The 24,213-nt window shown below is 36.3% G+C and overlaps 1 long non-coding RNA gene across 3 annotated transcripts in view; it reads right to left on the bottom strand.

The window, feature by feature from the left end:
* The window catches only part of LOC142084900 (uncharacterized), a 122,838-nt gene that overhangs the window by 4,872 nt on the left and 93,753 nt on the right, over nucleotides 1-24,213 (bottom strand). For 2 of the 3 annotated variants that reach the window (XR_012674479.1, XR_012674475.1), the window contains exon 3: nucleotides 4,127-4,303. The exons of the other annotated variant lie outside the window; for it this stretch is intronic. This is a non-coding gene — a long non-coding RNA (uncharacterized LOC142084900). Of the gene's footprint in view, nucleotides 1-4,126; nucleotides 4,304-24,213 lie in introns of those variants that run through there. 3 annotated transcript variants of the gene reach the window in all.

Raw genomic sequence — 24,213 nt, 5'->3', positions numbered from 1 at the left:
TCGCCAGGAAAGGATTTAATTCTTGTTCTTAAATATAAACATTTTACTGATAATGTGCACTGCTCCCCCTAGGACTATAAAATCTAACCTTAACAGACAATACTCCAGATGTGTTGTGAGGAGAAATTACTGGGAAAACCTTAACACAAAGTAGCTACTGAGAAGCTTTACCCTTCTACTATAAGACAGAGGTTTGTGGAACATCCTCCTAAAAACTTATCAAGACCATTGTAGCAAACCCATTCATAACCCCCACCACCCCAGATAACATCTCAGTGGAAATCTAGTTATCCTTCTCAGTGCAAGAGCTTAGATGTGCAGGCTGTTTACCTGATTTTTCTCTTGATACTCTTTCCAATTCCATGTGGAAATAGGAATTGAAGGAGGCTGTTCTCACCCTACTTGATGCTCAAGTAGGTCACCAATTTATTGCCTCTTTCCCCTTCTCGGTTCCCTTCACTACCATATATCCAGACGTTTTTTTGTGTATGCTGGTAGTGCTTGCTATTCCAAATTATTTTTTTATCTTCTTTAATAAAAAAATATTTGCAATTGTGTGGGCCCCCTAAGATTTGGCATCTAATTCCCTTTTATAGCTACACTACCCTCTGAAAAGGATATAGGCAGAGGAAAAAGCATGAGCCTGTTTCCTCACATGCTGGAGACTCATGGCATCATTTGAATCACACCGGTGGAGACGTCATGGTCTGTGGTCCTAGATAATTTCATCTGTTGCTTCTTTGTAACACTAGTTTTGAATTTGTTTATTCCATAATTAAAATTCAATAGTCTGATAATACTGAGTACTTGAGTGGCTGTAAATGTTATGGGTGCCCATCTCTACCAGATCATTAAAGACGGATTTGAGTGTAAGCTTCAAACTTTTGGAGCCAAAACAGACATACAAGCTACAAAAGACAGGAAAACCCTTCACAAGCTTCACTGGAAGCTTTTGTTTGGGAAATTTACAGGAATGTCACTTTTATCCGAATAAGAAGCAATACTTACTAATATACACAGCACTTACAAATGACGAGCTATGTTATAAATAAATAACCTCAAATTATAACACCAGGGTTATCAGTACATTATTAAAAACAATACATATATTTTTAACTATAAAAGAGACGTAAAAAAGGGAACAAGGACTATCATGAGCTGTTCTGTTTAATTAATGTCTTTTCTTTTAAATTAATGTGTGTAGTTTACAAATCACTGTGCTACACTTTGCACTATTCCAGGGAAATTGATCTTACTTCTTTCCTGATCACCTAGAGAGGAGGTGCAGTAGTATTCACATTGCTCTGACATGGATCACTTTTGCAGTTGCCCCTGTCTTCCGCATTCTTTCTGGTAACCTTTCAATTATTACGCTAATTGTAAGCAAACAACTTGAAACAAATGGTAAAATCAACATGGCCAGACTGTGTCTTATTTAGTTTCTCTTACTTTTATGGACATTTGAATCCGTTTGGTGAGGATGGCATTTGATTTGAACTTGTCAGTCTTGGAGGAAAAACAGAAGCAGTTTTATCCAAATGCAGACAAAATAGGCATGTATATACAAGTTGTTTCAATGCATTTATTTTCGACAGGTAATTTGATACTCCTACTTTTCAAGAATTAAAATGTGACAGATAAATAATCACAGCTCTTCAAGTTTGCTTTTCAAAAATACTTAAAATCTTCCTATGCTTTTTATTTAGATCTCAAATATATATATAATTATAAACTTGAATTTAAAAATGTTATATAGATAAACTTTTGTAATGGAAATGAAGTTGGAGATAATAGAGCAGTTAAAGTAAATGGATGTTAAGAGTAATATTTATCGAAGTCTCCATAAATGGAAAGGAACCTTGTGGATATTCTAGTTTGCCAAATTTGTATTTTTTTGCCAAAATACCAGACAACATATTGTCTGCACAGTGGCGTTAGCTTGTTAGCCCTGTTCAAGTTTTAATGTAGTGAGACGTGTAAATGTGTGGGGTAACTTTGCCACTATTCAGCAAGAGATTGTTATGTCATAACTTTAATTTGAGATCTGTGTGTGCCATGGATAGATAACTGAAGGAGGTTTAAAGCATGATATGGTCTCTACAGTCTGAATTTAGGAATAAGGCATGCTAAGAGTGAAAAATGGAGAAAAGAAAAAGGAGACTAGGAAAATTTTTGTTCAGTTGATAAAAAGTAGGAAAGGGAGACTCAGCCTAAGTAGAAAAAGGAACTTGCAAATGTCAGATAAAAAGTTGGATCTTACTATAATCAAGAAAATTGTCCTGTTAAAAGGACTTCAATATTAGTTTTGCTCAGAAATATTGTTGCTAGGACCTGTTCATTTAAATATCAAAAATGACATGTAGACGGTTGTTATTCTATAATACAAGCAGATATTATTAATGACATTATGGTATCTGTGTAAGTTAAACTATAAGAAGCCCTACATAATGGAAGGAGGAAGATTTGAAGAATTTCAAACACCGTTTCCAAATTTATTTTTTTCCTCAACAAAACAATTTTCTACAAAATAATATTTTTTAACAGTTCTGCTCTCAAAATAACAACATTCTTTGGGCTGTCTTGCTTTAGCTGACAATGAGCCGCTGACCTGACCTACCATAAAAAGTATGGCAAATAAAACTCAGTCTTATTTTTCTATCAATATACAAAGAGAAATTGTAACAAAGTTATTGAGAGATGGTCATGTTTCACAGATGAGTAAACAGATGCCAATTCAATTAATACTTTAGCTGTGGAATGAAATAATATTAGCATTTGACATGCTGTACACAGAAAAACAATGATGTAAGTTTTGATAAGCCCAGTTGACGGCAGACTGAAATGTGTTTAAAGGCAAGCTGAATTGTACAACATTTCTCAATTAGATCTGATCAGCTTAATTTACTGGAATTTGATAATAAACTTAAAAGATTATTTTTATTGAAAGACCATGAGAGTACGACCCTATTCAGAACTCCCTCCCCAATGCATTCTTTGTCTAAGAGTGGCTGACGATTTACAATCTACCTTCATTTCAGGGACTATTTTTGAAGAAGAGGCTCACTATTAGGGGCTGATAAAAGATCATAATACTTTTGAAGCATGAAACTAAGAACCTAAAAAGACAATGAATGAAAGACTATGTTGGGCTAGAACACAGGTACATTCATCACTTAAACCACGTAGCTAGAAAGGTTTTACGGATCAATACTGTCCTGGATCAGTAATATTTATGCACACATTAATAAATAAGGAAAGAAAAGTACAAAGTTTTAGTTGTATAAACAATAATCTATTAGATAATATAGGCCAATTGAAAGAAGACTGTTTCTTCAGAAAAGTAATTTCTTAGGAAAAATTAAGTACTAGTGGTGATTTTAGATCTAATAGGTTAGATATCTAGGGAAACCATGAAAATTTAGAAAGAAAGTAAAATAAATGGGTTAAAGACTTAAAAGAAAATTAACAGAACATGTAAACTCCCTGAATACTGAACAGCTAGATAACTATTTTTATATGATCTTTTTCTGCTCCCTACTTGCAATTATGCCTTACCTTCTCTTTGTTTTCTGTAGTATGGTAGTTTTAATTTTAATGTTATAAATCTTGGGTTATGACTTTAAACTCTAGCTATTAATATTTATTGATAGACTGAATGTCCATCTACAAAGGGGCTATATTTGAATGGTCTATATCCCTTCCTTTGGTTTTCAATTAGAATCACAGAAAGCATGTTAATTATTTGAAAAGGCCATATTACTTTTATCTACTGGTATCTTCCCATCTACTGATATCTATCTTGGCCTACCTTTCCTTTTTTTAATCTTTCCAGATTAAGACAGTTTGTTGCATGCACATATATGTGACATGGAATATACAAAAATGTTTTGTAGAGAAGACAACAGAAAGCATTATTCCTTAAATATTTAAGTCAGACTTACAACAAATATAAATTGGTGCAACTCCATTTGCTTTGGCGGTGTTATCTGATTTTTGGTAGCAAAGAAGCTGCCACAATATTCTTGATATTTTACTTGTTTATTTTTATTGAATGTTGCAACAGAAGATTGCTTTGGCTATAAACACAAACAGCAATGCCTATGAAATAGCATTCATATACTCTGGCAGTGTATAGATTAGATAGCCTTAGTAGATGCAAACCCATGTCTGTATTTTTTAAGCAGGAAGAAAGGAAGAAAGAAAGAATACATGAAATACTGAACAGCAGGACCGCAGTGATTCATAACTTGCTCTCTGCACTCCTGTGACTTGTCACTGGTTGTTCACAACTTCAGCACAGTCTCTGGGGATTCACAAGAGTTTATGCATTAGCACAGCATTATTTCTGATCCCGCTGAAAAGTGCACAGAAACGTACATTATTCAAGTCTTTGATTCTTTCCACACAGTGAAAAAATGCATCCACTACCAATTGAACTGCCTACAAACTCCTTCAGTCAAATGAGTAGAGGTGTAATTCCTACTCTACTTTAGACAGGCGTAGCCAGTCTGTGGGAGTGAGTGTGGAGTGCAGACCCATGGTAGAAACAGTTCAGTATCTGGATTACCAAAGAGAAAATATGGGGAGTTGTCTTGCAAATATACAGGCACTCTGCGTGCTTGAATGTGCTATTGGTAACAGTTATGGACAAAATCCCATAAGTCTTAAGATTAAGTTACAAGAATCCTTCTTCTAGGAAGATGACACAGAATGATGCTTTTTATGCCTAAGCATTAAGGTTGTTTCACTGGAACAGCATATTGAAGCTAACAGCTGGTGAGGTGAAGAACAAATGTGTGTGCATGGGCTGGGAATGAAAGAGTAGGTCAAATATTACAAGTACTTGAAAAAAGAGCTTTATATCAACTCATCCTACCAGTTCTGACAACTGCTGACTAACGTCCCGGATTGCCTTGTTAGCTGGCAGGGTAGGGTGGACCCATTTTTGAGGTCCTGTTGATTAGGGTGAGTTTAAAGACTTGCCTTTACTGAGGAAGGGATGCATTAAAAGAAGGAAGGAACGAAAAAGGCTTTCCTCTTATCATCCTTCTGTCATCACCCACAGGAAGGAATTTGACCTTTTGATTGAGTTGTTTTCTTGCTTTGTTTAGTAGTGAATTGTCATTTGCAACGGGCCTCTGCCATCCATGAAGTCCTAAGCTCTCTCCTGTAGAGATTTATGCTATGGAAGGAATGCACATCAGTAATAAAGATCAACAGGATTATAGTTACTTAATTGGACTCTGGCTAATAAAATTAACCAATAGATTTAAGACAGCTGTTTTGTTTTCTTTTGTTTAGTATTACCAACAATATTTTCCCTCTGACTAGATGCCAGGAAAAAGAATTCCTAGTTTCTAAGCTTTTAGTGACATTTGCTTCTTTTTACATTGTGCCTCTAAATTTAGGAAGTGTAAACTCTTAATGACTGTTCAAATATAAATTAAGGAGACAAAGTGGTAGCTACGTTTTACAATACAAAGTAATTTAGGATTGCCGTATGCTATCACAGCTTGATTAGAGTAACAATAACAAAACTCACAGAACATTTCCTGTTTGTTTTTGAAGTTTTGCCCCTTAAGGTTTTAGCAGAGTAATTCCATATAAGAGAGCAGGCTATAATTCCTTGCCTTCTGTAATGTTTACTTTTGCCCAACCCATTTCACATTTGTATATCACATTAATATACTTGCAGTTATTTGAACAGAAATTATGCTATGTATTTTGACTTCTGAGGAATAATTGGAAGTAACAACAGAATCTTAAGTAGTAACCCAGCTGTCTCCTAAGTATTATTAAGCCTAAAGAGTTATTGGGAATGCACAAAACTACAAAGGAATTGTAAAGAAATGATTTCATCTGTATATGATTTTAATCAAGCTTGGCTTGCTGTTAAAAGGCTTGTTTAATGAAGACTGCATTTCCCTTATGAGAGTCCCTACCATGTAGTTGGCTGTAGTATCAGCCAACCAAGGCTGATTGCCGTAACAATAGCTACAGGGTTTACCACAAAGGGAAAAAAAAAAAGCCACCACCAAAAAAAAAAAAACCCAGAACAAAAAAAACCCCTTTCGTTTCAGTCTGTTTCTGATCACTTATTTAGAAAATGACAGACAAATAACAGAAAAAAAAATCAAAGTAACTGATAATTACTGAAAAGTCTGCTTGAACAAATATAAACTTATAGAAGTTAAATAATATTTTATTCATATAATTTTCAATCCAGTTATTTAATTAAAAGAATCAGTTCATCTGGGATTTTCTTCTTATGCTACATCATTATTTCTGCTGCTGTATTGTTACTGATTTTAAAAAGTGAAGTCAACCTCTTTGCAGCTAAACTCTTACAGATTTAATATATGGATGTTGGATTTAATATTTCTAATGCAAATACAGAGAACTGCTTTCCAGAACTATGAAAACATAAAAAGATGATTTTATCCAATGCTAACTCAAAACTGAAGCAAATGTCTTCATCTTCTAATTTTAGGACATGCTGCTGCAAGCGTTCATATTACCTGTAGAAAAACACGTAAAGGAATACTTTGCTAACGATCCCAACTCCTGATTTTAATGGCATTACTAAAATGAAGTAAACTTCTACATCTGTCTCAGTGTTTGCAGTCAGGATTGGTGCTTTAGTGCCAGATTTTGAAAACTCCAATTCACACAGATTGTTCCTTTGAAGTTAATGAGATACTTATATGAGTAGGGGCTACTCACTTGAGTCAGTGTTTTCTGGTTGGAGCCTTAGTCCTTTCTGTTGCCAAGTGTACTTAAGTTTATAAGACCATCCATTTCAACACATTTTGTTTAGTTAAACTGAAGTACTTCATTTTTAAGGAAAAAGTTATATTGCCAAAAAGTATAAACAGGACTAACTTTGACTAATATAAATATTTGAAAACCAGAACTTTTTGTTACATCTTATAGAAACAATCCTAATGCAGATGACAGAGGGAAAAGTGCTTTTTATGGAATAGATGGTTCAACTGAATTATGGCACAGAGGAAATTTTAAAAATAAATATGAGGAAATTTGTCTTCTAACAGCTAGCATATTTGGATCGGGTTCAGAATATTTTTGCCTAACAATTAAATGGAAATTCTTTACATTTCCAGTTCCGCAGCACATTATTTAAACCTTAAGCCTCTCTAATTAAGAGGAATCATTAAATTTATTCCTATTGCCTGCTTTAAAGTTTATTTGCTAATAAGCAACTGGACAAGGGATGTGTGAAATGAATAGTTGAAGAAAAACTCTGACAGCAAAAGAGAGGTCTGGAGGGTGAAGTTGGTTTATTAGGCACCGTTTGTCGTGAATGGGTCTACTGCACGTACAAAAGCAAATCCCACTACCTTAGAAGATTAATTCTGAAGGAGGCACTCTTGGGTCAAAGTATACATAAGCGTGTGCCTAATCTCAGAGAAATCAGGCTATTTTCTCACAGCAATTAAGCAGAGGTCTAGGGTTTCACCCACAGTGTATTTAAACACAGGATACAATTAAACCCCAAAGTATTAATATCTGTGCTGTGCAAAATTGCCCAGGAAATAGATTTTGCCCTCTTTCAAATGGAAAGCAAGGCAAATTAAGGAGGATGACTTTATTTGAGTAAAAATTATCCCGAAACAAATGTAAGTCATTCATTTTTAACTGTTAATTCCTCATGTATGCTTCTTTTTTTTTCTTTTTCCTGCTCACATAATTTACTCTGGAATGTACAATGTTCAGTGGATATAAGTGATCAATACCATTTCATTAAAATAGTTTTGTCTTCGTGGCTAGCACAACTTCTACAGGATAACAGTTCAACAAAAGCATTTTAAACAAATTATGAACAAAATGCTGTTCTGTACTGGCAATCTTTAAGATCAAGGAAAAGAGTGACCGTAACATCTTATTCAGCAAAGAGTGGTTACAAAAGGTCTCTTTCCTCCTTGATGTCAATGGATTATTGAGCAATGTAAGTGGAAAAAACACTGTGACTTAAAGAAATTTAATGCCAATTTGAAATGTTTCTAAAGAGAAGGGAAAAACTCCTCTAAAGACACAACATAATTTTCATTGCGTATGAACTCCTTTGCATAAATGTCGTAAGAATTACATAATTGTTTTAAACAAAATATTCTTTTTCAGCTCGCTAAAAATTCTCTCTGCTTTTATGGTCTTTCACTTTATCATTTAAAATATAATTCACTTTTGTCTAGCTATCATACCTACATAATCTATTTCACTCCCAAATCACTTAATAAAAAGAAAAAATCAGTCTTTCCCCCTTCACTTTAGATGATGGACATTTCCTATCAGAACAACAGTTTATACACAAAGTAACACACTCTGCACTGTGATAAATCTTGTCTCCTGTATTTTTACACTTAAAATTGTTAAAGCCTTACTACCATAGCAATGTATGTAATAATATAAACAAACTAATTCTAGATCTCAAAGCTTCTATGTATCAAGTTTTAGTAATTCTGTGGAAAATCTTAGTATTTTGAGCTTTCAAATTGATGTTGTGTTGCACAGGATGTGAATAAATAGTCTAAATAGTGAAGTAACATGCAGAAATTTTTTAAAAGAAACAAAAAAATTACTTCTCACTGATCACGTTGGTCAGCAAGACACTATTTTAACCTTTAAAAATGCAGCATATCCCAAAACAAGTTACTTCTTAAATAAATGCTCTTCTTGAGCGCAAGTGACCTTTTAAATGATTATATCTCAGCACTTGCAACAAAAAGAATTTCACCTATCACCTTTACACTGTTGATGCGCTGCATTGGGTGAATCCATAACCTTTTCACAATATGTAACATGCTGCAGAACACAAAATTACTTGCTAACTTTAATTAAATCCCTTCAGAAAAGTCCTGCTGACCTCTTTGGAAAGAAATCTTACTAAATGAAAAAATAAAACCATACAAATTCCAAATCCCTCTACATTTGATAGCTCTAAATGAATCTGCAACCATTTCAGAAAACTATCTTTCAGAGCACTGAATAAGTTTGCTGCTCTAAATTTTTCATAATAAGTTTTTTAGATAAATTTCAGTAAACATTAAAAAAAATTTCTTGTTTAAAAACACATAATCTTTTATTTTCCCAGCAGTCTCTAAGGGGATGGAAATTCACTGAAGTCTTTGGAACAGACCTTAAAATAGCAATGTAGATAAATCCTTCAGATTGTAAACTTCCCAGAAAAGATTTCGGGACAAAACTTAGAGACAAAATACTTCATTCACTTTACCTTCTAAAGCATCAGATTTGTTTTTTTTTTCTGAGAAAATACATTCTAGACCAAAACAATAGATATAAAAGGATCCTGACCACTGAAACAAACAGCAAAACTGTCCCTGAGCCAAATTTGCTATTGTTGTATAAATGATTGTAGCTGGTATAGAGTTGTGACTTCTTTGCTCAGTACAAAATGACAACAATGAATTTAAACTTTAAATTATGTTAGGAGCAAAATCAAACATAATATATACTACCTTCAAAGTCCATGATTAATTTAAAGGGACACAAGAGTTTGCAAGTTCTATTTCACTCAGTTCAAATTAAGGATCAGACCTCTAAAGAGAATTAATGTTTCCTGATTATAAAAAGAAATTTAGTATGTCTCTGTCTACACACGTGTATGCAGTAATAATGGTTAAGCATGTGCATGCACACATAAACATGAGCACGTACTTGAAACCAGCAAGACATTGATTTTGTACATATGTGGTTTCAGTTCACACGCAGGCTGAATCTATAAAGACTACAAAACTTTTTAGTCATCTTCTGTAAGACACAGGTGCTACAGTTCACTTTTGATGCTGAAATGATCATAATTATTTACTATGTTCTCTACAACACGAGTTAAAGAGGAAACATAAATCTTGATGTGTTTTTATACTTAGATAAAGAAAATACAATCTTTATGAAGACAGTGGGTTTTAAATGACCGATGTGACGAATTTTAAATAACAACATTTGTTGCTGTCTTTACTGTATTTTTTTAACTCTGTTTCAGACATGGCTAGAAAGAAGGTTATTTATTTGAAATTAAATCTATTGTTGTCAGGGAAGCAGGCCTTATAATTAAACAAAGCTCTCAATAATGAGAAGAAATTCGCAAGGATCTTTCTTTTTTTTGTATGTTCTGAGTTAATAAGCTGGTGATCTTGCAATAGGTACAACCTCCTGATGTAAAATCAAAATTAGTGTCCAATGATATGCTGAAGTACTGGAATAAGCAAAGAAATGGAGAGACATAAGAAATATGGAACTTGCTGTGGCTTCCTCAAGACAAAGGAGATGAGTTATCTGATTGGTGTGTACTCAGAAAGCTAAACAAACAGCAATAAGGCTAAACTAATTCATTGTCAAGTCTACATGTCATCCTGGCTTGTTCATTATGTGCATTTGTGACAAACAATACAGAAGAGACAACTGTACTGAATCAAATAACTTGCAACAGTTTACACTCCTATAAAACTATTTACATTTTGTCAAATGAATATTTATAACAAGTGGCTTTCCCTTCACAAACACTATAGCTCAAGCAGCTCCCATTCATTATCGTATTTAGGAAGTACAAACACTAATTCTGTGAGTCAGCGACAAAGTCTGTTGTAACTTGCCAGAAAACAAGGCCTGCAATACTAATATAAAATCTAGGAGAATTGTGCTGTTGCTTCCAGTTTTTCAAATGTCCTAACATTTTTATGTCTCCAAGTCACAGGAATTCAGTTTCAATATTATATCTGCCCTTCAGCATAGCATGCCCCAATGAAACAGCCGGTGAAGTTTATTTTGCACTTTATCAATACAGTGTAAACCAGCATGTGCTTACCTCCATGGGGTTACTGAACCCAGCTTGTCTGTGTGCACAGACAGCACTTTGGCCACAGATGTGACTGGTTAACTGTACAAGCAAGGAGGATAAATCCACACAACAATACTTCATTCACCAAGGAAATCTGCTGTGGATTACAGCTTCTCTATGGTTACGTCTGTTCTTAATTTACTTCTTTTATTCAGTTTTCAACCATAAATGAGCCCCTTATGAGGCATTCACTATGCAGAATTGACAACTCTTTTTATCTACTCGAAAAATATTTTTGGATAATAATTTATGGTTACGAAATATTTTAAGCAGTTTGAATAGTTACATTATATTCTTTCAGTACTTAATGATGCAGTATCCCCTGTAAAAATGGAAACCTGGGCAATCTATTGATTTCACATATTTATAACAAAACACAGCAGCCTTGGCCATACAGAAACACAAATTTTAAAACTGCATATATCATGGGAATGGCATTGTGTTTTTTTTAAAAGCTCTTAAACAGCATCTCATGAGGAAATCTTGGGCCAGAACTGTGACTAAGGGCCCTGTGGATGGGAACATAAAGTAAGTCTTTTGGCAGGCATCATATTTTGTTTACGGCCTTTTTTCTTTTTCTTTTTTTTTTAAGTATGCGATAGATGTAGATTTTAAACACTATTCAACAGAGAATATGTGAAGCTGTCTGTAATGCGAGGGAGGGTTACTGTATTATTTATGTTTTATGTATGAAACTGAAATGTGAGCATGGGTATTTTAATCTTGTTTCACCATCAAAGATAGTCTCTCAATTTGTATGCCAAATTAATGCACTATCTACTTCGTGAAAGCCATCTAAAGGGACTGATTAGCATTGGGCACTAAGTGATGCTTAGGAAAGAAGGTTGTGAGTAAGCAGAGCTGCCTAGGAAACTAGCAACGTGCTGCAAAGCTACTGATGTGAAGGTATATTTTGTCACAAGCCAATATCATCCTTTCTATCAGTTCTGACATACGTCCTCAGAGGAACATCATGCATCGAAACTATAATTGGCAATAGAGGAAGGCAGTCATATGAATGATATGGAATATTCTTATTAATTGAGACAATAGTGATGAGGCTTTAAAAAGCCTTCCAAGATGACAAAGTCCCCTTTGCATTATTTTAGATTAATTTAAAGTGTTGGCACACAAAGCTTTACAACTTTATTCTTGGCAGAATATAAGTACTTTCAGACTCATTGATACTCAGGGATTCTTCACTATTACAGAGTAAACTCCCTGTAGATAAACAAAAGAAAACATTTGAATGAGGTACTTGTAGTGTTTTCCTCATTAGCAGCTACAGTGTCTTGAGCAAGGAACGAGTGTTTTGGGAAAAGCATTCTTGGCATTAACAAGAAAGGACATTGCTTTTACAGGCAAGAACACTTTATGACTTTCTGAAACATCCTATCACAATGCCATATGTAATCCAAATAAAAAAATACAACTGAAAGCAAAATTAAGTGTTAGGGTACTTTAAAAATAAGTGCACTTTTATATAAATACTGCAGAGAAATACTGAACTGATTCTAGTTTGGTTGCTTTAAATATTGCCCCTGATGTTTTATGGATTCCAGTTCTTCCTTTGTTTGCTATTTAATTGCAACTGGTTTTGATTTCTTTATAAAAATAAAAAATGCTTTGTTTAAGACTGAATATCCTCATTTTCATTTAGTGGATGCAGTCAGAATGCTAGGTGTAGGCAGACATTTTCCGCATGCATTTAAGATTCCCCTGGAGTGGCTGGATAAAACACCATGGCAGATACTCAGCTCTACAATCATAGAGACTGTGCCAGTGAGTCTTTAGAGCCTTCTGAGTATAAAACTTCCCTGAGTTAGAGGTTACCTTTTAATTATGTGCACATGCGTGCACACACATTCATTTGTGTGCCAGGACTGTAGCTATGCTTTAACAGTCTGTATGCTCTCTTCATCTGTATTTATGAATGAAAGTTTTAAATTTAGCTAAAGTCAGTGGATAGCCGCAGGGCTACTATCAGTTATGTTTGGTACCATGATCCAAACTTAGCACTTAGATCTCACTTATTATGTAGAAATTTAATGGATGGCAAAATCTCTAAAAGCTTCATGAGCCTGAGAACGCATCAACTTCTTTTGCATGACAGATACACATGTCCAAAAAAAAAAGGAATGCCAAAGCAGTAAAAGTTGCTGCTGTTCTGAAGTACCAAATTGGCTGGAGAAGAGCCACCTGGATTTGGATTCTTGAACAGTGGTTTTTCTTTGTACTGCCCCTAGAATCTGCATTACCTCTACTACATACAAAGATAGGGCAGGATTTCCCCCTAAAAATCAAATTCTTGGATACTTGCATGTATATACCAACTCTGTGAGGTGGCTAGTTCAGCCACAATATGGAAAAGCAGGAGCTGGAACTGCTGGTAGGGCATAAAATACTTCTGTAGCATTTGGACATTTTATGGATTTATGCCCACATAACTGAAATTGTGGAGAGGAGCAACACAGACACCCCAAAGCAGCTGACAGCTCCTAACTGGCCTTTTCATTCAAGACTTTGGATGAGACAACAACTTCATCAGTGTTTTTCCCCCCCTCATTTTACTCCTAAACTCAGTTGTCTCAAGGTCTGGTAGCAAAGGACTACTGAATGTCACATTGATCCAAGCCACATGGCTGGGGTTTTTCCTAACAGTTGAGTTTCACGAACAGCAAGCTAAATCACCTGTCTGTGTTTTCCAGCATAAATACAATGAATCACAATAATATAATGCTACAGGTCTGAATTAAACTGACAATGACAAGGACACTGCAACATAAGATCCCCACTCCACTGTGAATTCAACTTCTACTCATATGTATTGCAGCTAAGAATGGATCTGTACCAGGACACCTGACCCAGGTGGCTAATCAAGCATAATCTATCTGACCCACCTGGCACCTGAGCCAGCCTCTGCTCTTACATAATTTATATTTCAGGGCAATGTACTAATTTGAATCCTACCCCTCATCATAGTGCATGTATGAGCAAGTGCTAGTCAGAGGATCATTCTCCCAACACATCACAATTACAGAACTACTTGTGCTAAACAACTTTTCCTTCCCAAGATACTGCAAGAATTTTCAGCACCTCAGAAGTCAACAAAATATATCAATTCTTCTTTGATGTGAAGAAATGTAATGTTAGCATATGGTGGCTGAATGATAAAGCACAGAGAAGCAGGTAGGCTGAAACACCACCAAATTATTGCCCTTGGAATTTTGTTTTTCTTTACCTGTTTTCTCTTATGTATATTTGCACTTAAGCAAAGTGGAACAGATCCTGCAGATTTTGAACATGTGATCTGCCCTACAGGTCAACAACATGCAAAGATTAACGGTTTTCTTAATTAGAATTTGCAAGCCTAATCTTTGAAAATCAAAAATCATAGAAACATTCAGATTTGAAAGGAGCTGGCAAGCTTGAAGCTGTCTCAACACTGAATTTAGACCAAGCAACTAAGAATTCAGCCTTAAGCAGGAATTTAGACGTGAATATCTCTTCTCCTAGAGAATCCCACAACCTCTCTGGGCAACCTGCTCCCAAGACTAATTATTTTTGTTACATAAGAAAAAAAAATTCTTGCATCAGAACCTTCCCTATACCAGTTCATGACTGTTTACTCTCATGATCCTGTTGTATATCTCCGTAAAGAGCTTGGCTACATCTTTTCTGTAACCTCATTGCAGATATTGGAGGGCTGCTGTTAGGTCCCCTTGGAGCCATCCCTACTCCAGGGTGAGCAAGTCCCAGTCCCTCAGCCTCTCCTCACAGGCCAAGTGCTCCAGCCTCTGACCACTGAATTTGATCAGGCCCTCCACTGAATTTGATCCAGGTTTTCAATATCTGTTTTGTATTGAGAGACCCAAAATTGGTCTAGCAAATGCTAATTAAAGGGGAATAACCACTTCCCTTGATCTACTGGCTATGCTCCTGGTTATACAACCCCTTTATGCTGTTAGTCCTCATTACTGCCAGGACACACTGATGACTCTGGTGTAGCCTATTGTCCAACAAAATCCGCAGGTCCCTTCCAGCAGAGCTGCTGTGGAACCGTCTCCAGCCTATACTGAGGCATGAGCGTAATTTCTTCCCAGGTTCAGGGCTTTATGTTTGTTCTTGCTGAAATTAATTAGGTCCCATTGTTCCAGTTCCTAGTCTCTCCAGGTTCCTAGGCCTGCAAAACTGATGAGTGTCTCCTCCTCCAGGTCACTGGTAAAGATATGAAACAGTGCCAGTATAGATCACAGAGGAACTACACTTTCCAAGCAGAGTAGTAACCATGGGCCATTACCTTTAGAGCTGGATGATCCAACCAGTTTTTCACCCTTTTACATTTAAACTGTGATGTCCCAACTTGGATACAAGGGAAGTTGTTTTGAAACCCTTGCTAAGATCGTTAGCTTCCTGCCACCTACAGATCTACTCATTTCGTCATAGAGGGTAATCAGGTTGGTAAAGCATGATTTACCTTCGTAAATTCCTGTTAGTTATTCCCAGTTACCTTCTTCTCCTTCACGTGCCCAAAAGTTGCTTACAAGTTCACTCAATTAATTTCCGAGGGACTGAAGTAAGCATGACCAGCCTATAGTTCCTTGGGTTGTTTTTCTTGACATGCTTGAAGATGGATATGACTTTTATCTCCCTCCAGTACTTGGGTACCTTCCTTGATCTCCATGACCTCTCAAACATGATGGAGAAAGGCCAGTTCACTGGCCACAATGAGGCCAGTTCGTCAACAAGTTCTCTCAGGACCTCTGGATGCCTCCCATCGGGTCCTGTGGACTGGTATGGGTCAAGATTTCTCAAGAGAACTCTGACTTGATCCTCTCCCACTGCTGGTAGTTTCTGTCCTCTTTCAATCCTGTGTGTCTAATCAGAGGCATGGGAGACTGTCGATGAAGAGTGGGACAATGAGTTACAGCCTTATTTGCATCTGTTGTTACTATTTAGCAGCACCTATTTAGCAGCAAGTCCACATTATCCCTGTTTACTGTTTACTGCTAATACGAAACTAGAGAAGCTCTTCTTGTTGCCTTTGATATCCCTTGCCAGGTCCAACTCTAGCTTCACTTGCCCATTGTAATTCTAGCTGAGGTTTGGTTTTCCCAACACCTTCCTTGCTTACCTAGGCAAGGCTTCTACATTCCTCCTTAGTATCCTCTCTTCCTTTTGTATATGTGCACCTTCTGTATATGTCCTTTTTGCACTGGAATTCAATCATTAATTTCAGTCATCCTTGTTTAACTAAGATGTTCTCCTGATAGCATTTTCTTGAGTGTTGGGATGAGTGCTGTTGTGCTTTGAGGAGGCTGTCTTTAGAGATCTACCACCTTTCCTGAGCTCCTTTGTCTTTCAACGCTGGCTCCTGTGGGACCCCATCTACCAGTTCCCCCCAAAATTCTTCCTTCAACCAGCCTGCCACCTCTTCCTTAGAAAAGCTCCTAGAAGAGTGATTTGAAGGGCTCCTTCATGTAAATGACACCCCCCCCCCCCGCCTTCTTCCAGCCTGCCTTTCCTAAAAAGCCTGTACCATCCACCCTAGCTGCATTCCAGTCCTACAAGCTATTCCACTGCATCAGTTGTCCCAAAGATGTCATGGTTCTGCAACTGTGTGTCGAGCTCCAGCGCTTCCTGTTTATTTCCCAGGCTGTGTGCTTTTATGCACAGGCACTTGAGGTTGGCCCTCAGCGTGGGATTTAGCCTTTCTGGTGGTTCCTTTCCTCCTATCAAGCTACCCTATATACTAATCACCCCAACCTCTGTTCCCTCACTTAACTACAAGGTCGTTTCCCCATATCCTAGTCCACATAGTTTAAAGCCTTCCTCATCAGATTGGCAAGCTTGTTGTAATTCGTTTTGCTTGCAACAGTTATATGCAACAAGATGTAGTGGCGTTCTACTTCTTTCTTAAAGTGTATATAGCAGCATAACAAGGATCAGCTGGACGTTCTGATAACAAAGGAAGATTTTTTTTCTACATTGATGCAAAGCTCTTCTAAAACCACCTTTGACAACAAAACCCTTTTACTTCCCTGTGAAACCTTACAACTAGCAAAGATGACAGGGCTAGAGGGGAGGATGACTTTGCACCTATGCTGTCTTCAGGCTGATGCAATGACTCCTTGATGCCACAGAGCAGTCTAAGAACAGGTCTGACATGCTTCATAATTAGAATACTTCAGGATCAAAAAGTATAAAAATGACTTAAAATCCCCAAGCTGTGCCAACTCCTTCTGCAATTGAAGATCTGGTCCTATAATCTAAGTATCCAGATGTCAGTGCCAAGAGTTCACAAATACAGACTTAAAGTGTAAGCAGCTAAAACTTCACTGAAATGAAACATTCACATACTGAAATTAAGTATGTTTATTAGCAATAGATTCAGTACAAATAAGAAGGCAATGGGAGAAAGCTAAATGAATGCCAGTTTGCTCCTATCAGGGCATCAGAAAAATGGACTGGTGGAGCTGAAGCTTCAGTTTCAGAAAATGGATCTGGTTATAGAGCAGAAGTCCTGCTGTTTTGGCTGGCTCCTTTATATTATAGAAACAACAGCTTAATCTTAATCGGCACACATATCTTTTCTCTACTGATAAATAAAAGGAGCACTGGAATGCTGTATGCGATTCATTTTAGCTTGTGTCTGGGATATATTGCTGGCATGCATATGTGGGGCTGTGCCAGATGGCAGGGTTGGCATCTGCAAAGTTGCTCAGTGGGCATCTCGCTACTACTTTTCAGGAAGCAATACTCCATTTCTTTCTAAGATTGAACACCAAGAGAGAAATGACAGCTAAAACCTGTTCAGCTGTGTTTTACCAGTACGATCTGTAACATGCCAGTCCTTGGCAACGACCTGCTATAATTTCAGCACCTAAATATATTAAGAAGACCCAATCCGTTAGGAATGCCTAGGATATTTTTGAAGATGGGAATTCAGATGACTAAGGGCATTTACCAATAGGCTGCAGCAAATGTAATTGCAGAAAATTGCCAGATAACTTGTTCCACTATCTGCTTTGCCCCTCTGCTGAGTACAGGGAATGGAATGCATACGTGCTTCTCAGCTGCTTAAATGCAAAGTCTCAGAGCTTAGATTAAAGGTGCCTTGGTCAGCAGTTTAAACTAAAGCCCTCAGACTCCTTACTGACATGACTGAGATGTGGGTGTGTGTCCCAACCTGCCCGCTCTCCAGTGGGAGCAGCAATCTCCAGCAGTGGGGAAACGGTGGAAGATGATAACATCTCACACAGCAGTTGTACTGTGAAGGAAATGTGTGCCAAAGACTTCAGTGCCAAAGGCTTAGGTGCTTAAAGATACATATAATATGAGAATTTACAGGACTATCCACTTGAATTAAGACATTTGTCTTTCACTGAAATCAACATATATTTATGAAAAATCTCAATGATCCCTTCTCTAAATCTTTAGTTACTTAAGTACCTTTAAAAAACTAGTCACACATCAAGTATGAAAAGGCTCAGACGAACTGACTTAGACCCTTTGAAAATGTTTTCCCCAATGGCAATGGGGGAAAATATTCCTGTTTATGGATGGAACTCTATTAGAGGACGAGAAGTAGAAAATAAAGGAAAAAATTATATTCAAAGAATGAATTTTGACTTTTCAAAGAAAAAGAAGTGTAAAGTTTGGGTCTTAGTCAAAACTGAGATTGAATGTATGGATTAGGGGCAAGAAGCAGAGAATTTTGTGCAAATCTATTTCAAATTAAATTGCTAGTTGATTCTTCCCCTAAAAGTCCAAAAGCACTATGAGATGCAGTGACTGTAATTAATGGAAAGTAATTTGTAGATATCTAATCACACTTCTTTTTTAAAAACATGCAAAACTAATCTCACAAAACTAAATGCAAAATAACAATTGAAAAATGTGTCCTTTAGCCTTTAGATGAATTTAAATAAAAATGTGTATTGGATCTGCACATTAATAAAGCCTGTTAAGCTCAGTAGAATACTTTATATTCATCTGTGCTTCATCAAGCAGGTTCACGACCTCTACAGAACTGCAGCAGCTCCCTCTGTTCTGAAAACCGCATGGGGGAAGATGGTAAATATTATTTTGTGATTAGAAAATGTTACTGGAATTGTCATAGAGAAATATTTAATGTGGAGAGTGTGGTTCAGGAATTAAAACATACACAGCAGGAGAAAAAGCAGCATGGGGCAAATTTTAGTCCTAGTGACAGGCAAGTAAAATTTAAGGAACGTCTATGACATTGGAAATATTGTGCCGTACTTATATAGTTATCACTGAGCTCATGAAGATACTTAAGCACCTGCCTAACTTAAACCATGTGAGGATTCTTATTGTTCGAGATAAGAAAACATGGATATTTTAAATTAAGACGATTAAATATCTTGCTGAATTGGTATTGCAGAAAAATGTAGTTGAGTGATTTTTTTCACTGTCAAATAAGCATACATCTAAATAACTAAATATGTTAAATATACGCATCAATGACATTTGATGAGAAGCACAGGAATGACTATGTGCAGAACATTATTCTAAGGTAATACATAAAATATGTGATGGAATACTTATTTAAAGCTCAATGCATCAACTATGTTTGCAGTTCCTTTTCCTGATTTCCCTGCCAGTGTGCATGAATATGTGTACATATCCATCTGCACTTTACTAGCAATCAATCTGCCTTGCTCTTTTCACAGATTACATACCAACCTATCTTTTCAGATGCGAGAGCCAAGTGGGTTGGTTAAAATATAAAAACAGAAGCATGGTATTGTGTACTTCATTAAAAAACCCAAACATGACAAAGAAGGATAAGAATGTCAAAACAGCTCCTTAACAAAATCAACTTCCATAGGGCTGATTCTAAATCTCTTCTCCTCCTATTCAAATTACACCCATGTAGAAGACTCAGAAGAGAAGAACTCCTAGTTCTACTGCAGTCATTGCAAAAGTTGCTTCTGACTTTCTCTTTCACCAATTTCAGCAGGGGCAAGTCTTAACCATTATTTTTTAAAGTTTTCAGTTTGAATTTTTCAGTCCAGCTTGGGTATCTCAGTAATCTGTTGATATAAGATTTAGTCTTCAGTATAATTTTTTTCCCATTGGTGAAATATTCTTGATTAGCCTATTGTTGCCATATATGTGTATTACATGTTCCATCATTATAAATGGAGACAAAGGTAGTAATGATGCCTGTGTCAGCACACACCCACAATTGCTTATGCTCAAATCCTTCTTATCTAGAAAATTCAAATCACCTTAAAGGTTCCCTGAAGCTAAATATTGCTTTCATATAATTGCCAGGAAAGGGCTTCCTAAATTATAGGACAGAATAAATTATAGGAGAATCCCTACAATCCAAGGGGAGAATTAACAGTCTGTAAAGACTCCCCAAAATTACCAATCTGAATTTCAATTCTGTATTTAAATGGAGCTAAACTAACTTCAGTGAAAAGGTTCTCTGCTCTTGAGAATGTCTGTTCTGGAGAGGATTAATATGGGCTTTCTAGACTTTTAATAGCTATTTAAAGCAAGTATTCTATTTATTAATAACTAAAAAATGCAATGACCACTATAATTTTCATTCAGAGCAAAAGTTAAACATGAAAACAATATGAATCTCAACAGACTGTTTGAGTTATCGGTCCCTTCTTTAATCTGAGAGATTACTCAACGAAACCAACGTTCATTCAACAACATTCATGAAATCTGTTGTGGATTACCAATATCATCAGTTAAACCTGTTTCAAATTTATTGCTTTCATTCAGGTTAAATAATAAAAGAGTCCATTTGTACCACCACATGTATATACATGAATTCAGCTTTCATCATTCTCTACAAGCTTAATCCAGTGATTTATGTTTTTTAACACAATTTCAGGCAAATCTGTTGAAGAAATTTAGCCAGACTGATAGAAGAGTTAGACTGGATTACTGTGATGTGTGCCATGTTTAAAACCAGCCTGTTCTGTTTGGAGAAAAGGAAGAGTCAAGCATTTTAACACTGTAACCCTGCTTGAAGTTCTAATCATTTTAATGGCTTTAGCAAAGGAGAGCAGAGTAAGGTTGGGAGAGTTCAAAGACAATGATCTTTATTATTAGAAATACGTTAGAACAGCAAAGAAGCAAAGCTGTTTTTTTCTGCTTTTTCTTTAGTCACAGCAGGAAATACCACTGCTTAGATTAGAGTTTTCTGAAGTTTAAACAGTCATGGCAGTGGCTACATGTTATTTTTTTTTAACTCATCTCCCTTTTGAAACTCTCTCTATCTACCAATGTTTAAAAAAAACACACACGCAGAAAATTAAATGTAAAATGCTTCTCTTATGTTTCATATCACAGCTAAATTTTTTCATTTAAATTGAAGTGAATTGAATTGAATGGGTGCATAGCATAGCTGAGGGTTTTGCTAATGAGAGACAAAGCTTTTTGCCTTTAGGTCACTGGTTCAAATGCAGGCAAGGCTAGAAACAGCTGAAAGCTTTTAACCACCTGATGGCTAGGTGATATTTTAACATGAAATGTGTTTGTCAATCAAAATCCAAGTTCAGGAAATAAGTGTTCCCACCATAAAAACAACCATCATACAATTAGAATTATTTGCAGTCTTCTGAAAGGTCAAATATTAGTTACTCTGCATCTTTAGCAGTGATGTTTTTAGATGAAATGACCTTTGTTAAAGTATGTAAAGAGTGAAATATGGAGAAGTTTACATTGCTGATAGCTTTCGTAGGTAAAAGAGGCTTAAATGACTTTCCTTCCTTAAACCTCCTGCCTCCTCTCTCATTAGCATCAGCCGGTGTAGTACGTGCTCCTACAGTAATGGACACAGATATGGAGGTACAACCTCAGTAATAGGGGGGCGGGAAGAGAAAAAAGTTGTATATCTGCCACATGAAGACAGAAAAGATTTTAATTTCCATGTTAATCATCTCTTAAAAAAATAAAGCTTCTGAAAGTTTTGAAGGAATGTCAGGAACCTGCAACATCCTCCTACAATTCATGTGGTAGTCTTTTTTTGCATGTAAACAATTCCTTACTTCCAGGAACAACAGATCATGCTTGAACAAAAATGTTTTTAGTGAGTGATAGATACGGATCTCTAACTTCTTCTACAATCAAAAGACAGAACTGCATATCAAACCAAATAAAACTGATAAATTAAAAATTTTGCCTAACTGGAATTTTTATTATCTCATCAACTCCTTATATTTTAATATTATGAAGCTGCAAGAAGCTCAAACAATAAGAGAAGAGTATGCTGTAGGAGCCAAGTCCAAACTCAAGGACCAAATTTAAATGTCGTCCACATCCTAGCACTGAAACAAAACCAGACTACTTTTTATGGTGCTGATTTTAAGTTAAAGGAGACTGAAAAATTTCGGTACTTAGGCAGCCAAATCACCTTTTATTTTCCAGATGTTTAAATATGGGTTCGGGTGTTTACCTTAAAAACCTAAGTTTAAGCATTTTGAATAAAATATAAATAATGTCACTGGCTGTCAATGAGAGTTGGACTTGGGTAATTTTGGATACTGAGAAAGATTTGAAAATCAATCATTTAACCTGCCTTTCTCTTCCCTTTTCTTCACTCTGTGTGAACTCAGACAAGACACCCTCTTTTCAGTGGCACCATTTACCTTGTAAAAAGCAGTGCTTTTACAAATCCTAACAATAAAATATTTAGGTTTAAAAGTTCAGAGACACACTTAGTGATGCCATTTCTGGGAAGAGAGAGAAGCAATACCTAACTTTAGTTCTTATCAGACTGGAGCAAATTAGAGTGATTAACATTCTGAATAATCCGATTATCTTTAGAACTGTACTGGTACTTATTAAGAATCAAGAAACTATTTCTGCGTCAATATTCTCTACTTCTTATACACTAAGTAAAATTAATTTCATGGGGAGGGTCACAGTTCACATTAATGCACATGTAAGAAATGGTGTGAGTGGCCCTTAAAAAGGTGCAGAAACCCTTTACAAGGTTTTAAAACAATCCTGAATTGTATGATGTGGTGATTTAGTCCTGAGGTATCAAATCCTGCAAAATCGTGTAAGAAGACTCACAGTGAATTTCCAGAAGATGCCTGAGTATGAAACATCTTCCCCCTGAAGAATGCAAGACTGGACACTCAAACTTCAAAAATCTCTGCTTTAGTTTTCCAGCAAGGATGTTCAAAGAGCCAATGATGACATTAATGTTAATTTTCATCTTGAGTTTAGATTTTAGTTGCTTTTACGTCTTTTATGACACATTGCTATCAGTCTGACTTTTTTTTTGTGAGACAGATTAGTTTGTTTATCTTTCATAAGCATGTGGTCGTAACAAAATCTTACAGTTTTATTGGAAGTCAGTGGAAATTGAAGCCTGCAGAAAAAGAGTGGGATGTGCCTTAGCACTTGTACTTTAATTCCCAGGATGTTTATACTGCACAGCTAGCCCAAATGATTGGCACCTACATCTGAACTCACAGGTTAGCTCAGCCTAAGTTTAAGGATTCCCACAGCAAGGTCTTTCTGTATTATACATCTTTGCTATTTCCACATCTCTCAAGGGCATACCAAACTGTTGTTTATAATGAAATGTTCTAAAATTCTTTCCCATTAAGAAAGTTCATTTCTACTGTGGGTGTCCTGTCCAGAAGATTTGCTGAACAGAGGTAGACTATCAACACTCAAAAGATTGTGACTCGTTAAGTACCATCCTCAGTAAAATAAAGCTTGGTCTTTAACTTAGACCCTCCAGTTTTACAACCAATGGTGCAAATTTCTATGAATAGGGGCCTAACCACTTTGCACAATAGGAAAGGGGATAAACACAGTCATGCTGGGGCTAAAACTATAAAGATGACTGTAGAGATGACATAATTAGAGAGAAATTGTGGAGAGTCTAAACAAAAAGGATGGATTCTGAAAATCACTCAGTTGTACCAATAAACTGGCAGAACAAATCAGTTCAAATAAGCCGCAGAGGCAAAGCACAGCTGGAATGACCAATTGATTCATTGGGTCATGATGCACTCATTAGATCAACCTCGTCCCAGCTTTCCTCAGCTCTGCTTACTGAAGCTTGGAGACCTCCCTAGAACCATGCCCCAATTCTCTAAGGCCTTTTCCAGTCATTCCTTTTTTCCTTCTGCTCAGTGGAGGAAAAGCATTTGCTTTATTAAAGACTCTCTGTACCACTAAGGGGGATAAATGTGTCTCCTGGACCCTAAAAGCAAGATTGAACTTTTCAGTGTAGTCACGAATAAGGCATAACATGTAATAGCAGTGTATTTTCCAAGACTGAAATTTTAAAAATAAAAGATCAAGGGTTTCTGAAAGATTTGTTGCAG

Source organism: Calonectris borealis, chromosome 8 (genome assembly GCF_964195595.1).
Source record: "Calonectris borealis chromosome 8, bCalBor7.hap1.2, whole genome shotgun sequence".
In the NCBI taxonomy this organism is placed as follows: domain Eukaryota; kingdom Metazoa; phylum Chordata; class Aves; order Procellariiformes; family Procellariidae; genus Calonectris; species Calonectris borealis.
The sequence above is the reverse complement of the archived record's forward strand: the minus strand, read 5'-3'. Positions and strand labels throughout refer to the sequence as shown.